Source organism: Protopterus annectens, chromosome 7.part0 (genome assembly GCF_019279795.1).
Source record: "Protopterus annectens isolate FY-2018-M chromosome 7.part0, PAN1.0, whole genome shotgun sequence".
NCBI classification, from domain to species: domain Eukaryota; kingdom Metazoa; phylum Chordata; order Ceratodontiformes; family Protopteridae; genus Protopterus; species Protopterus annectens.
The window spans coordinates 379,459,477-379,477,145 of NC_056739.1; the positions used below are offsets into that span (position 1 = coordinate 379,459,477).

At 37.5% G+C, this 17,669-nt stretch overlaps 1 long non-coding RNA gene across 1 annotated transcript in view; it reads left to right on the plus strand.

The window, feature by feature from the left end:
- Positions 1 to 13,674, plus strand: part of LOC122806476 — a 452,807-nt gene extending 439,133 nt beyond the window's left edge. The window contains exon 3 of the long non-coding RNA XR_006365511.1: positions 13,288 to 13,674. This is a non-coding gene — a long non-coding RNA (uncharacterized LOC122806476). The remainder of the gene's footprint in view (positions 1 to 13,287) is intronic.
- The last annotated feature ends 3,995 nt before the right edge of the window (positions 13,675 to 17,669 follow it).

The following is a 17,669-nucleotide window of genomic DNA, read 5'->3' on the forward strand; positions in this document are numbered from 1 at the left end:
ATATACTCCCTCTGGAACACTTCCAGCATTGGAGTTTAGCTTTGTGCTTACATGAGGCATTCCTCCCTCATTATATACTCCCTCTGGAACACTTCCAGCATTGGAGTTTAGCTTCGTGCTTACATGAGGCATTCCTCCCTCATTATATACTCCCTCTGGAACACTTCCAGCATTGGAGTTTAGTTTCGTGCTTACATGAGGCATTCCTCCCTCATTATATACTCCTTCTGGAACACTTCCAGCATTGGAGTTTAGCTTCGTGCTTACATGAGGCATTCCTCCCTCATTATATACTCCCTCTGGAACACTTCCAGCATTGGAGTTTAGCTTCGTGCTTACATGAGGCATTCCTCCCTCATTATATACTCCCTCTGGAACACTTCCAGCATTGGAGTTTAGCTTTGTGCTTACATGAGGCATTCCTCCCTCATTATATACTCCCTCTGGAACACTTCCAGCATTGGAGTTTAGCTTTGTGCTTACATGAGGCATTCCTCCCTCATTATATACTCCCTCTGGAACACTTCCAGCATTGGAGTTTAGCTTTGTGCTTACATGAGGCATTCCTCCCTCATTATATACTCCCTCTGGAACACTTCCAGCATTGGAGTTTAACCGTGCTTACATGAGGCATTCCTCCCTCATTATATACTCCCTCTGGAACACTTCCAGCATTGGAGTTTAGCTTTGTGCTTACATGAGGCATTCCTCCCTCATTATATACTCCCTCTGGAACACTTCCAGCATTGGAGTTTAGCTTCGTGCTTACATGAGGCATTCCTCCCTCATTATATACTCCCTCTGGAACACTTCCAGCATTGGAGTTTAGCGTGCTTACATGAGGCATTCCTCCCTCATTATATACTCCCTCTGGAACACTTCCAGCATTGGAGTTTAACCGTGCTTACATGAGGCATTCCTCCCTCATTATATACTCCCTCTGGAACACTTCCAGCACTGGAGTTTAGCTTCGTGCTTACATGAGGCATTCCTCCCTCATTATATACTCCCTCTGGAACACTTCCAGCATTGGAGTTTAGCTTTGTGCTTACATAAGGCATTCCTCCCTCATTATATACTCTCTCTGGAACACTTCCAGCATTGGAGTTTAGCTTCATGCTTACATGAGGCATTCCTCCCTCATTATATACTCCCTCTGGAACACTTCCAGCATTGGAGTTTAGCTTTGTGCTTACATGAAGCATTCCTCCCTCATTATATACTCCCTCTGGAACACTTCCAGCATTGGAGTTTAGCTTCGTGCTTACATGAGGCATTCCTCCCTCATTATATACTCCCTCTGGAACACTTCCAGCATTGGAGTTTAGCTTCGTGCTTACATGAGGCATTCCTCCCTCATTATATACTCCCTCTGGAACACTTCCAGCATTGGAGTTTAGCTTTGTGCTTACATGAGGCATTCCTCCCTCATTATATACTCCCTCTACGATCTGTTCCTTCCTTCTCTTTAGCAAAGGTTTTCATTTAGATGCATAGCTTTTTATTTTTACATAGGACGACTAATTACATTTGTTGATATTTGTTATTCCCAGGTCCTGCACTATTGTTTAATTTTATCATTGACCCAGGTTGTTGCATACACATCACTCATCCAGCCATGTCTGCAACAAGTATAGAGTTATACTTCATGTTTTTAGTCCTTTTCATAAACAGTCATTTTGCTATCAACCTTTAATGAACAAAACATTGTTAGGTTGCAAGCTTAATTCAGGTTTAAATGCTGTAGATTGACATCCTCATTCTGACCAATCATTCTAACAACTCTATGGCTCACACCACGTAGCTGACCCTGGTTTTCAGGACCATCCCTGGTTTGAGTCATATTGTTAAGTCTGTTCCTATAATCTTTTCCAAAATGGAGTCTTTAGAGAGGAAGTGGAGTATTCACTTAATAAATACTGACACTTAGCAGAGTATTTATTCACTTAATAAATACTGACACTTAGCAGAGTATTTATTCACTTAATAAATAATGACACTTAGTAGAGTAATGAACTTCTTTTCTTAAGTAAATTCACAATATCTTATTCTGTCAGTTCTGCAGATTGTAAATATTAATAGTTTATAAGTTTCCATGATAGTCTCTTTATTGCTAGCTCCGTCCTTCTTGGTTCATAAAATTTTTTTTTTAATTATTTCTTCTTCCTAAATCTAGTTGCCCACTCTGGTGGATTACATACTTCAGTCTTTTCAGCTCTTTAGAATAGCTATATAGAATTAAAAAATAATAATATATAAAAATAGTAGCTCACTTTTTCCTCTCATGAACATCATATGCACTTGCCTTTAAGACTGCATGTAGTTAGAGGCAACTGATTTCTGTGATTGCTGGCTATTCTCTTCAATAACATCTTGCATTTAATTTTACACAAACTGTTTCTCCCTGAGCTTTGAAGGACAAATGGCAGCATTTGACTTTCAAGGAACAAAATATGTTTTCATATTTAGAAACCACACAAGACCAAGACAGAAGTTTGCATACTAAAAGAGACTTCAACCAACTGGAGAGGGTGACCATGCTCCTGGTGAAATTCCAGTTAAGAAACTGAGGAAGTGTACTTAGAAGGATGCCCAGAATTCAACTCTCAGCAATACAAACCCCCCTTCTCAGATTTTGAGAAGATAATTAAGAAGCTAAGGGAAATGACAAGGATGCAGATGCAGGGACACCTTTAACTGATGGGGGCAATCAGTGGATGATTGTTTGGAAAAAGTCTTAGATTCATTGCCAGAGGAGGGCAGCTCCAGAATTTATGACATGCTATTAGGGAATAGCTTTGTACTCAAACCCTACTTTGTTAAGAGGACATCCCTAAGGGTTTCAACAGGCTAATTCAGATCATTCAACACCATTGTTGACCTTAAAAATATAAAAAAAAATCTCTTCCTACAACCCTAAAAAAGGCAATTTCACCTGATCCAGATCTGAACCTAACCCAATTTTTAACATCCATGATAACTGGTAACAGTGTTGAGTCTGCATTTCCTGGTTCACATGTTATGGCCCACTTCCCTTTCAATGTAAAAGAAAAGGCTATGTGGGGAGATTACATACTAGTATTGGATTTAATTTACATGAAGGACATTCAAAGGATTCTTGAGGCTGACAACTCAAGGCCCAAAGACCTTGTAGTAGCCCTTGCTGTTCTAGGTAAAAAAAAAGTCTCTGGATAACATTAGCCAGAAGCTGAGATAATTGAATTTTGAGTTTTACAGTATACATGCCATCCTTATTTCTGTCAATAAGAGAAGCTCAACACTTTCTGGGGGGGGGTCTTCCTGGTCCTTCGTCTCACCAGTGGTTTAGGACGTTAAAAGCAAAAGAGAAGTCCCTTAGGTGGTTAAAAAACTCCCAGACATTTGGTTAATGTTATGGTCAGTGTTATGCTGGATAGGCCCATTAACCTGGGAAATGCATGCCATCAGATAGCCAATCAAAAATAAAATACTGTTGAGCTTTCAACTATGGAAAATGTTTGTGGCCTGCTCACCTCTGTTCTCATTGGACTAGAAAAATAAAAAATCTTACAGCAACCACGGGTTCAAGTGAGAAAATTTTGCAGTGTCAAACAACATAATCCACCAACAGACAGGTCTATTTTTTTGTGACCAAAGAGGTATCCTTTCTCTGGGACAGATACATTCTCAGAGAGTCCCATTCCCTGATCAGGGTTGATAAGCTGGCTCTGGAAGTTTCTAACTCTCCTAACAACCAGGAAGCTAGGTTTTTCTTCAAAGGCTTCAAGCAAGGTCTTATAATAGGGCCTTCCAGATCTATGACTGTGCAAGATGGACATTTAGTCTACATTCTGGCTCCTTCCCATCAGAGAAGAGGATTGGCCACTGCTGACTTTATTTTAATGACACATTCTTCTTCAACAGAGCCATACCTAAGGGTTATTCCCTAGATTGCTCATTTTTAAAAGCTTAATTTCTACTGTTGGTGGTAGCACTCGCCCATGCAAGCTGCCATTCACTATTTAGACAATTGCCTCTTAGTGGGCTAAGGGACGGATGGTGGCAAGGAAGGTATGCAAATCTTTAAGGAGCTATGCTCTAAGGAACTATGCTCCAAACTTGGAGTACCCTTGACTTTTGATGACCTGAATGGCCTCAGACAAGCCATTACCTTTTTGAGGTGAGTGGTTGATGTCCCAGGATTAAACTTTAAACTCCTTTCTGACAAATTGGAATGTCTCTGTTCCACAATCAACAAGTCACTTAAATTTGCCAAAATGAGAGTCAACAAAACTATGAGGCTGTATGGGCTTCTTGACTTTGCCTTCTGGAATAATTCCCCAGGCAGGACCTTTCTCAGGTCATTACCCATCATGCCAGGAGGAAAAAAACCCAAATACCATTGGGCTAACATTACTCATCATACCAAAGAAGATGTTCAGCTATGGAAGATTTGTCTGCTCCACTACAATGGAGTTTCACTTTGGCAGAGCTGGAGGCCTCCTCCCATAATTTATCACTTCATACTGATGCAGCAGCAGGATTTGGCATGGGTAGTTATTTCCAAGGGAGTTGGTGTTCAGCTGAATGGCCTGCCTTCTTGTGCAATGAAAGAAAGAGGGATATCACCTTTTTAGAAATTTTGCCTATTTGGGTAGCCATGTTCATTTTTATTACAAGATGGCATTATTTTACTTTGGTAATCAAGGAGTATTTTAGGCTTTTATCAAAGTTTTATTGGAAAGGTGCCTGAAAGAGTAAAGCTATTGAGTTATGGAGATGCTTTATCAATCACTGGGTAGTCTGTGCAAGGTTCTATCACTTTCCAGGTTACTGAACACAGTGATTTATCAAAGCCATTAAGGATTTTTATGCCTCTGATGGAATTCACTTAAATGATTTGGGATTTGACTTGTTCAACTTACAGTTATCTTTGTGTATCAATAATTACATTAACCAAAATATTCACTGCTGATTACTGATAACTTCAATAATCAGACTGTTTAAAAAAGAAGATACAGTAACATTTCAAGAAGAGGCCTCAATTGGAGGGAAACAACATGTGGAAAAATGCTGTGAGCAGTCACCTGATGGCCAGTGTGGCACCCGTTCACTGACCCAGTAATCAAGGAGTCTCAATCCTCACCACTAGCACCAGTGAGAGGCGTGCACATTGGGAAGAATAACAAGTACACACACAGTAAAGTACAATTTCCCTTAAGAGCACACAAGGATCACAGTCAGTCTGGGCCTGGTTTCTCCCTTTCCCTCCACATCCCCAGTATGACTCCACACTGGCACAGTTATAGGGTCAAGATCTCAGCCTAGTGGTCAAGCTAAAACTTCCAGCACCCTCTCTGTCCAATCAGTGCTTTGTGTCCCTGCCCAAGTAGCTGACACACACACTTTGATATATGAGTTATATACAAACACACAGACACTCCTGGGGAAGGCTGGTATAGGTTCTCCAGCTATGCCCCCTTCTCTCCAGACTATAAGTAAAAATCACTGCCAGCAACCACTAAAATCAGCTACTATAAGGCCTTTCCCAAAGGGTGACCAATTTCACTGTGTAATATTACAATTATCTAAATAGTAAGTGTGACTGAGCAGCAAGACTATTGGAGTGGCTTGGACAGTATCACCAAATACATGCAATGTATTCTAAGTGCTTAAATTATCTGTACACAAAACAGCCACAGTTGATATGTTTAAAAACATTTAATAAATAATAAAAACACAAGACAATACTTATTACTTCAACACAATGGCATTACAGAAATCACAGGAAACGTTTAAAACAATATTGTAGGATACTCTGACATAAATATAGAAAAAAGCTTGGCTAATCTGGTTATTTTTCTATCTAACTCCAAGAGAAATATTAAGTTCTAAATAACTACTTACATACAGAGCAAAGCAAGTGCCTGGTGATTTGTTGCCAGCTTTAGACAAAATCTAAAATGCTCAAATCTTTCTCTCTGAGATAGTCTTACATTGATATACACATTACTGCTGAGTCATTTCACATTACATAATTTTTGGCACCTCTGCTGAAGTTTCCCAGGCTCACAGAACTCAGAATTTAACATTTCTTTGTAATCTTGCACCTGCCAGGAAACCACAGCAATAAAGGACACTTTACACATAAAACCTAGTAATTAACTCTTGTCCTAAAACAACAGAAATAATTTCTTAGTCCAGACATCCTGTCTCTGACCTTGAGATCAAACATTCACAAAATGCTTCACCTATCAGCTTGCTTCCAGCAGGGTGCACTGTGGTTACATTTTTGAAGCAGAACATATAACACACTTTTCTTACATTTCGTTTTCTTGCATTTGTAAAAACACACCTGTGGATTATATTAATTTTATTAATATATTAATATTTACAATGACATAGAATTATTTACAAAATTATATCTAGCTAGGCTGGCAGCCTTTATAGTCTCAACACCCCTTTGTATTCCCTCCCTTAGAGTTCAGCAGCTTCTTGACAGGTTGGGAAGACCAAAGAGTCATGATTTCAAATGCTAGGGCAAAGAATGTCAAGCCCCAGGTTTGCCGGGTAAGGTGATCTGTCCTAGGAGTTTAGTGCATTTACCAAGAGACTATAGATTGTGAGACCAGAACAGTCTTGGGGATGCTAACCAACTGTCTTGGCTGTTTGATGCTTATTTCATGTTAATGTTTTAATATGTTATATTTGACTATTATTTAACGTTAAAGGCATTGTGATTAGCCTATTAATAAATTGCTCACAAAGGCAAACTTTTGGTCTGGTTTATAATTCATCTCTACTGGGCAAAGACAGCTTGCACACACCTCCATTTGCCCACAAGTGAGTTTTTGTCTAGGGGGTGGAGCATTTGAAGGGTTTATTTAACTCCCCTTTCAAAGGTTTATCTCTTTGGATGCCATCTCAGAAGAACACCTCACACCTTCCCTTGGGTTTTCCACTGGGTAACGTTTGTCTTGCAGGCACTAACACTTTCCTATTTTATTATTTTCCTTTAGTGGGTTGTCACCTTGTGGACTCAAAACCCCTTTGTATCCCCCCACCTTACACCTCAGTGGCCTCTTGTAGTTTGACAGGTCTGGGAAGACTGAAGAGTCACAATTTCAAAGGCTCGGTTCAAAGAGTGTTAGCCCCCAACTTTACTGGGCAAGGTCATCTATCCGAGGGGCTTGATGTACACACCTAGACTATAAGTTGTGGGGCCAGAACAAGCTTTGGGACTCCAACCAGCTGCCTTGGTTATTTATGCTTGTTTCATGTTAATGTTTTAATATTTTATAAAACATAAAATGGCCGGCAGTCCTCGGGGTAAAAGCTCCATAGTACAAGTTCAAAAATCCAATAAATAAGAAAAAAACAAAAGTCTGACTACAGAGCTACCTGAGTTTTTTATTTAAAGTTTTATTTCGTTTTTGGCTATTGTCATATGCTGCTGAAGTTTTGTGCAGAGTCTCGTGTACTATGGTAGCTCCGTAGTCAGACTTTTGGTTTTTTCTTTTAATATTTTATGTTTGACTATTTATTATTCAACATTAGAAGTATGCTGATTACCTTGTTAATAAATCGTCCACAAAGACAAACTTTGGAATAGTTTATGACTTGTCTCTAGTGGACAAGGTAAGTTGGATAGATTCTGGTAGAAAGTGACAACCTACTTTAATCATATAGAGCTAAATAGTGTTACATTGTGAGGGCTGTATTTGTAGCAAATGTGGTTATTTTACAGGATAAACATTCTAGTTTATGTAGGCAGCAGATAATCTTGGCAATGATTACATAGCCAAAGATGGGTTTGAGATGTGGTTACTGCAGCAGTCACAAATGTACTGTTTGGGCGGCATTTGACACAGTAATATTTCTTGACTTCTTATTTACAATCTGTCATTGGAAATAAAGGTCAAATTTTAATTCCAGGTCAAGAATTCTAGCAATATACATGACTTTTTCATAATCTGTATCTTAAGACTATTCATATGCTGGATTATTGAGTAGCTGTCATTTTTCATAATAGTTGTATTAGTTTTTGAGTCATTTAGGTGGAATATTGAGTTCTGCAGCCATCATTGAATGAAAATAAATGACATATGAAGCATGTGTTCTGATCTCTGACCTGCTCTATCAGAATAAAATATGTTTGGATCATCAGCATACTGGAGCACAGTGAATCCCAGACATGCTTAGTTCATGTTGTCTGGAAAACTAGTAAAAGAGAAGAAGTTCTAGAAATTGTCTCTTGCTGACATCAAACCTGATGTCTTCAGGAGTCAGTAAGGATATTTTCTATAGAAATAGGTGTTTGGAAAATTAGTTAACATGAGCAAGGTGTACATGTATATCTTTTGATCTGTTAAGAAGCAGGGTTGGAATAACAACCCTGGGCACTAGAGGAATCCTAACTCAATGCTTTGAGTGGCACCAATGCTGAATGTTATTTAGGACACTGTTTTCCTAAAGGCAAGTTCGAAGCAGGTGGTCCCTTGCATTTTTCTAGGCTTTGAAAGGTTACTGGGCAGAAATGTACTGCACTACTACACAACACTCTAAAGACAGACTGCTGTAATGTGCATAGTAAGGTCACTATTGTGGTATCTCCGATAATTCCTTCCTCCAAGGTACAGGAAGCTCAGAGATTGTGTATGTATGTGGCAGGAGAGTGCAGGTTGCATAGGGGAGAAGCTACTGTGCAAAAACACTAATAATAGGTTGCAGCAAGGTTTTTGTTTCAAGGTTCATATGACTGATTTTACTTTTGTGATCATAGCTGTCAATCTCAATCAATATTGCTTTCTGTTTTAGTCATGGAGTCATTTTGAAAAGATGGATAATGACACAAATATAAAATAATAGCTGATGAGTAATAATGAAGATGTGTTATTTTATTTTATGCTGAAGCTGAAGAAAATGCAAGTGCTGGGCGTGACTGCATTATGTCTTCTATTTAAGAACTTTTGGATCAGTTTAAACAATTGTGAGCAAAAGCATAACTGGCTCATCCAGCACTCTCTGCTGGTAGTTTAAACCAGTGTCTCACCTCTTCAGCTCTTCAAGTGAAGCACCAAAGAAAAAGCACTTTACTGTATTAGGTCAATCAATACATTACAGCAACTGGATTATTCCACGCCTTCCCCCCAACACACACACACACACACACACACACACACACACACACACACACACACACACACACACACACACACACACACACACACACACACACACACACACACACACACACACACACACACACACACACACATACACCTAGCTATGCTACTGATTGTGAGAAAGCAAAATGGTACCTTTTTGGAGTCATTTGAAGCGTATCTAACGGAGAGACATCTTATTCTGAAAGTAGTTAGAAATGGGAAGATGTTGCAGTTGAATTTCCTATTCTTTGTATCTACAGAACTTAATTACTGTGTTATAGAACTGGTGTGAGAATTCTTCAGATGTAATAACAGATATTGTTTAAGGCACATTGTCTTCTACAAAGTCACATTAGAATGGCCAGTATTTTGAAAAAAATGGAAACAATGCTGTACATAATACATAATTAAATTTTTGGTTGGGCAGTGTAGATCACTTAAATTACAGGCTTCCACAAATAAGAAGACTAGGTACACTTATACTCAATCAATACAATTGTAATGGTTCCCCTTATTTTAAGCAACACCAACTTTATGGCTTCAATTCTGAGAATACTATTCAATAAACAGTAACTAGAGGCACAGAAACTCCTCAATCCCAACTCCCTGGATCCTTAAGTCCCACAATATTTTTACTGGCCTTACTGTGAGAAGGAGTTGCATTTCCCATTGTTTTCATCCTTACAGGGTGTTTTGTGTTTCACAGTGGTTATATGACCTTGGTGTTAATATACATGCAGCTAAGGGAATATAGGAGGGATGAAACCCTCCACAAGGGAGCTGCAGAAAATCTGTCCCTGGAAAAAAATGCCTTGGAAATGATAATGCATGTCATTTCTGTGGATTTCTTTGTCGCCAAGCTTGATTTTCCACTTTGATTTAGGTACATTTACTTTTGGGTCTAAGTAGATCCCCTTCAATTCTGCTTTGCCATCTCTTAAAAGTTTAAAATTAATATTTATGTACTAACTAGTTCTCCAGTCACAAACAGTATGAGAGAAACAAAAAATATATATATTTCAACACTTTATAACTGTGAAATAACCACAATGCTGGTTTCAAGTGTGATGTAGTAACAATGATCCATTTTGTGTGACTTGCTCACAGCTACAAATGATATTAAGAACACAATGTACTACAGTACAGAGCTTATTCGCAACATGTTACATTGATAGTCACTAATGCGCACTGCAAAACATTTCAAATGTAATACTATTAAAGACAAGTGATATACCCAAATATTATTTTATTTATGCAAGAAAACAAGCAAGACAGCTGCTCTAAATCACAATACATTTCATACAGTTCTAGCTAGGAAAAAAACAAATACCTAATCCTTGAATTCTGTAATACAGAATAAATGCTTTATAGGCAGTATGTTTTTTAAATGTAATACATGCATGGCATACTCAAAGGTACTATTTATAATATACAGCAATTACAGTCATGGCCTTTTCTTTCCATTGACTATTCAAATGATGTAAGCAATTACTTCTTCAGTACTAACATTCACCTTCTACTTGAATAATCAAACAACAGTACATTTAAACTTAAAAACAAATACTTTATGAAAACTATAAGCATAGCAGCTACATATGCCAGCCCCAAAAGTTTAAATTCAGCAAGAAATAAGAGATAACAGTGTTCTGATTCAGCCTTTAGTTGCTTCAATGCTGTAAAAATAGAAAGATAATGAAGCTATTTGCCACTAGCAAGAAATACACCTTTTATGCATATATCTGGTATGATGCATATATTTCCTAACAAATGAACAGTAATTAGTTAAGCACAATCGCCAAATTATCTGCAACATATCCTGGGCATATCTGAACAATCGATGCAGTTATCTACTGATACAATGGCTGAAGCGGAACTCACAGTATACTTCTAGTTATAGAACAAGCTGCCTTCATCTGTTGACATTGGATAGTTGTGTTTTTCCAGGCTTATATGCATTTTAGAAACAAAAGTACAGTGAGCAAAGTGCATTTTGAGGAAGTAAATGACTTTCACAACTGTATTTAACATCTATGAGCACTCTTTGGTAGATGCATGACTACATTACTTTAATTTGTCCACTCGTGATGTGATGGGCAAGACCTAGCCCACACTGCATTTGGAATTCCCAGGACACCCCTACAAGGATGTGTGCAAAACACAACCTGACTGCACAGACACGTGTTGCAAAGTTGTAAAGAACAGTAGGCAAATGAACTGAGGAAAAATAAGCTCTTAAACAACTTTTACCACTATCTCTGTAATAAGCAACATTTTTTTCATGCTGTAGAAAACTAGAAAAACTGAAAAGCATTTAAACATACTACATACAATCATGACAGCTACAATTCCAGGTAATTTATAAAATTCAACATTCAAAAATAAACAATGTCAAACACAGAAGACCACACCTAATACCAATCTGCATATAATGGTATCTATCTTACGTGTGTGTGTGTGTGTGTGTGTGTGTGTGTGTGTGTGTGTGTGTGTGTGTGTGTGTGTGTGTGTGTGTGTGTGTGTGCCCTGGACCTCAGCCTCACCAGACTATGCAAAATAAGTTGTTGTTGTGGCAGTACATTGCTCACACAACCACCTTATTTCTAATATTCTTACTCATTTGGCACTGCATTCCCGAAGAAAACATACACAAGCAAAATTTCTGCATATAGGAAGCAAAAAAAACTTTCCAGCTGAAATGTACTACCAGACAAAAGAAGCATTAACCGTCTCAGTGACCTCAGGGAAAAATGCGTTTGACCACATGGACAGAGATTCATACAAACGCATCCATGAACTTAGTTATATTGTCCTCCCTTCCTACTTAGTCTTAGTACAATCTGCACTATACCCACATACTAACAATGCCATCTCCCGTCATTGTAAATATGCAATATTTTAAACACTGCCCACACACTAACAATGCCATCGCCCTTCATTGTAAATATACAATATTTTTAAACACTGCCCTCACACTAACAATGCCATCTCCCTTCATTGTAAATATGCAATATTTTTAAACACTGCCCACACACTAACAATGCCATCTCCCATCATTGTAAATATGCAATATTTTTAAACACTGCCCTCACACTAACAATGCCATCTCCCTTCATTGTAAATATGCGATATTTTTAAACACTGCCCACACACTAACAATGCCATCTCCCATCATTGTAAATATGCAATATTTTTAAACACTGCCCACACACTAACAATGCCATCTCCCTTCATTGTAAATATGCAATATTTTTAAACACTGCCCTCACACTAACAATGCCATCTCCCTTCATTGTAAATATGCAATATTTTTAAACACTGCCCACACACTAACAATGCCATCTCCCTTCATTGTAAATATGCAATATTTTTAAACACTGCCCTCACACTTACAATGCCATCTCTCTTCATTGTAAATATGCAATATTTTAAATACTGTTATTGATGTTTGCACATAGATTAGGGATAATAATCTTTCACTCATATGTAATGTCACCTATATGTAACTTTGCTATATTCACTCTGGAATAAAATCCCAGTCCAGGTTAGGCAGAGTCCCTCATTGACTCTCTTCAAGAGGTATCTTGATGAGTGGATGGGAGATCGTAGGTTTACCCCTGGTATCACTTCTGTGTCATTGTTAGACAGAGGCACAGTATACTAACCTCAAAAAAGGGCATAGCAAAATTAATTTAAAATGGGTGGCGAAAGCCAAACACATTCTGGCTAGGATTATAAATGCCCTAGGGCAGATAGCCTAGTATGAACCTATGAACCTAGTATGAACCTATGAACCTATGAACCTATAAGTAAATATTTTTTTCTGCATCTTATTTGCTAACTTAACTACTATTCTTCACTCAGTTGTAACTTTTATGCTACTTATAATACTACTTTTGCTATTAGTTCTTTAACTAGCTGCTAAGTTGATCCTACTACAGTTATACTTGTGAAAACTTTGATTATATGTATATATCTGAAATGTAATCAATGTATGCATGTCTACATAATGTGCATTATTCAGTATATGTCTTTGCCAGGTTGTGAGTTAAAACAGTTGACTATCCAGCTCATTCACACAATCACCAAATGCATAAATAATTAAAAAGTTAAGCTTATTTCACTCCTATAATATCTCTTCCAGGACTCTCCCTTCACCCCACCCTTAAAATTGACATGGTGCATAGATAACTTCAGCATGCAACAGACGCTTTGAAGAGAGGGAGAAAATTGGTGGCAGTAACTGTGGATGGATCACTTGCATGAAGATCAGCAAACGTGTCCATTCTATTTAGTTTGTTTAATTTCTTTAAGTTCTTTCTTTACTAGTCTTACAGATTACATAGAAGTAAGTCATTGTTGAATTTTAACAAAATGGCCGGCCAAAATGTATGCATAAGTTAATGATTTGCTAGCTTCTGAGTAAAATTTACTTTTAGAATGGTGTAACTTTAATAATTAGGTATGGTTCTATGTGATGGATAGGATCATGTTACAATGTAATGATCATTTCAGTGAATAAATAATCTTTCCGTGCATGTTGAAATGTGCATTTGTCTGACATGTCTTACTGTAGGGGAAGCTTTATCTGACACGTCTTATGGTACAGGAAGCATTGATTATCTTCAGCTCTGTTTGTCTATCCAGGAGTGCAAACCAAATAGCCAGTGGACAATTCAAGATCATGCTGAATTATAACCATTTATGAAACATTAGCTGAGGATGGACACTTAACTGAGCAATTTGTGTCCCAATTTTAACTGAATAAACAGCACCTGCTGGTTAAACGCCAACCATTTCAGACTACAAAGAGAAGTGATGACTATTTAAATGATGGTAGTACGAATCTAGACATCCCATTGCAGGCCCATTCAAGTTTATCTAAAAGAATTAGTAATTGATTATGCTGAATATCACCGAGATGGAAGTAAATTCTTAGAGACAATAAAGAATATTTAATCAGGAAATAACAATCTTATGGCCCTGTAGAGATTACCAGCTTTCGGTTTATTTTCACTAAATAGTGTTTCTGTTTTGTCATACTTTGGTTGGTTATCTGTTATTCAGCCAAATAATCTGACAGAACTTATGGCATCAATATGAGTAATCATTTAGAGAAGAAGAAGTTTCAGAGTGGATAATACATTATCTCATATTTGGATCTTGCTAGAAAACAGAACCAATTTAATCTTACTAGCATTAGATATGATTGTACTGAGCAAAGCTATATATGCAAAGAGAAGAACATGTTCAGAAGTATATAGCTGACCAAAGATATGGCGTTATCAGCAAAGTATGCAAGGAGGGTATTGGTGTGATGTCTGAAGCATGACTTAAAGGAAATGGGTAAAGATAATTAAATCATTCAGGTCTATATTACATTCTCGAAGGCCGACCATGTTGAATCTGACATTGTCAACACAAGAATAGCGAAACTGCAGAACATCGAACAAGTAAACGGAAATCTCCATAAGGGGAGATTTCCGTTTATTTCAATGTAGTGTGGTCTCGGAGTTGGTATATTTAAGTAGCAGGGGGTGTGGGTGGTGCAGGGGGGCTTGCCCCCTGCCTACACCATTTAGTTTTCTTTTTTTTTTTGTTATTTTTACTTTTTTTCTGAACATTCGATGTTTTAACAGTTTGAACACTAAAGGCTAACCTTTAGTGATTTGGACTGTTAAATATTCTATGTTGTAATATAGACCCAAATCATTCTACCTCTTTTACAGCATCATTACATTGAATAAGTGCCACAAATGTGCAAGCAAAACTAATCATTTAATGAATTTGCATATACTAAAATAAAAAGTCAAAATACCATTGCAGAATAAAATTGAGAAAGGGCCTAGACAGAAGGAGTAGTCTGGATCAGCCTCAGTTTTTCCACAACTCCGGGTGAGCATGAAACAATCATGGACAAGCAGAACAGCATGTTCACAGAGCAAGGGACACAAGCAGAGCAAATCGGCAAGGGACATGACTCAATCGACCTAAGGAAATTATATATAAACACATTGATAATTAATATGTCTGATTTTGCATTGAAGGATGAACATTATTTATTGGTTAATAAAGGGCTATCCCTTGTCCCTGCTGTATCATCAAGATTAAGCAATGTGGTACTAGATTTTAAACTGTTTGGGAGAAATATAATCCTAAAGAATTTGTTTGGAAGTCAGTCTGAAAACGCAAGAAATGTTTTCAGAAAACCTAGCAGCTTTATACCACAAATGCACCCCAATATTGAGACTATTTAAAGTATGTTGAAACTGAGATCTCATACATCCTAAACAAATCTAACAAACATCATTTCTATAATTTGACTGCAAGAGAAATGATGCCCCTGAAAGAATTACAAATGAATGATGAGATCATCATCAGCTCAGCAGATAAAGGTGGAACCATAGTTCTTTAGAACAAGAAACATTATATCAATAAGATGTCAGACATGCTAGGCAATGGTCAGACTTATGTGATGAAATCAACAGTCAGCAAATTTATCAGTAGGGTATAAGACACTCTTTATGATATGCTTCTGACCAGAATTATCTCCCAAGAGCTATATGAGTATTTGAAAGTTGGTAGCCCCAAGATCCCTGTCATAAGTGGCCTTCTAAAGGTCCACAAGAACTTGAATAATCTTCCACTTGACCAATCATCTCAGAAGATGGTTGGATTACTGAACCTGCCTCCATATTTGTTGAACAAAAGTTGAAGATGGTATTGAGTAAGGTCCCTTCATATTAAGAGACACAGAAGAATTTTTGATCTCCATTTTTGATTTTACAATCACCTACGAATATGCCGCAAGCCATTATATGGTCATTGTTCATGAACAGAGTCTATTTACTATTATACCCAATGATTTTGGTATCAATTCCATAAGGATGTTTTTACATGAAAGAAGTAAGTTCAAAACAAAACAGTTACAGTTATCTGTATGCTACTTGAAACAATACTGGAAAACAATATATTTATATTTAACGATAAGATATGTTGGCAGAAGTAGGGCATCACAATGGGTACCCCTCACCTGAACAGCTATGCCAACTTAGTGCTAGCAAAATGGGAAAAGGAGTATGCGGTGAACAATCTCCCATTATCCCAGAAGATATTTAACTACAAGCATTTTGTTGATGACATGTTTTTAGTATGGGATGGTACAGAACAGTAGCTGGATAGCTTTTCACAATACCTTGAAGGAACCATCTCCTTCCTCAAGTTTAGTATGAAAGCCTCCAAAACAAAAAAGAGATTTTTTTTTTAGATGTTACCTTACAGACCAGAAGAGAGTGAACCATTATGACTCATTTGTTTAGGAAGGAGTATTCAAAGAACAATTTGCTCCATCATAGTAGCATGCACCTTGGTCATACATACCATAACATCATGAAAGGGCATCTACTGAGAACATCAGGACTCTGTAACAGGGATAATGATTTTATACATGCTTCTCAACATCTAGAACATAATTTTAGGTCAAGAGGCTACAAAGCAGGGAAGGTTAATAGGCTCAAGATGGAAGTGATGGGCCTAAGGGACATGAAAGGGAGACCATTATTCTCAGATAGGACCTATGAAAGATCTCACAACATTATAGAAGCATCAAGCTACAAGGGTGTTAGGATGACGCTAACTTACTCATATGATATCAAATGGATATGTAAGGTCATCCATGAAAATTGGAAGATCCTGACAAGTAATGATGGAATAAAGAGTATAGTAGGTGACCATCCATCTTTTTGTTACAATAATAGCGCTAATTTAAAGAGATGGCTATGCCAAGGGAGGAGATGACATAATTGTGCAGTTTTCAGCAGGATTGGCACCTATCCATGTAGATCAATACATCTCTTATGTGAATGAGTTCACACATCCCAAGTTCAACAAGAAATATAAGCCCCACCTGTATGCTGGTTGTAGAACTAAAACCAGCAGCATGATTTATCTTGCGCGATGCACGGTATGTGATTATTTTTATACTGGCAAAGCAAACAGACAGTTGAGAGAGAGAGACTTTTGCAACATAAAAGGGTCATTCATAATTCTAATATCAAGAATGCATTAGCTAAACATGTTTTAGCGTTTCAAGGACATTTGTTTTGCTTTATGGTTCTTCAGGTTCTATCTGCAAACTAAAGAGGTGGTGACACCATTAATCTGACTAAAATCACAGAAATGAATTGGATAGCTGATTTACAGGCCAATAAGGTTCCAGATCTGAATGGACATGTGCACCTCAAACCAGCACTCAAGAGATGTAGATTGCCTTGTAATATGAAGGTTTGATTTGAATTTTAAGAGGTGAGACATTGGATTTTGTTTTTGGACATCAGCGATCTTTAATGGTTTTCTGGACTTTTGACATGGGACCGTAATGTACAGGATAGTTAATATTTCCATTTTTATTGGCTGAGTGATCTATATATATATATTTTACAACCCTCACATATAACCATCAATGTTTAGGTAAGACAGTAAATAGCTATATATGTGTATTTTACAAGTTTACTACCTTCATTTGAT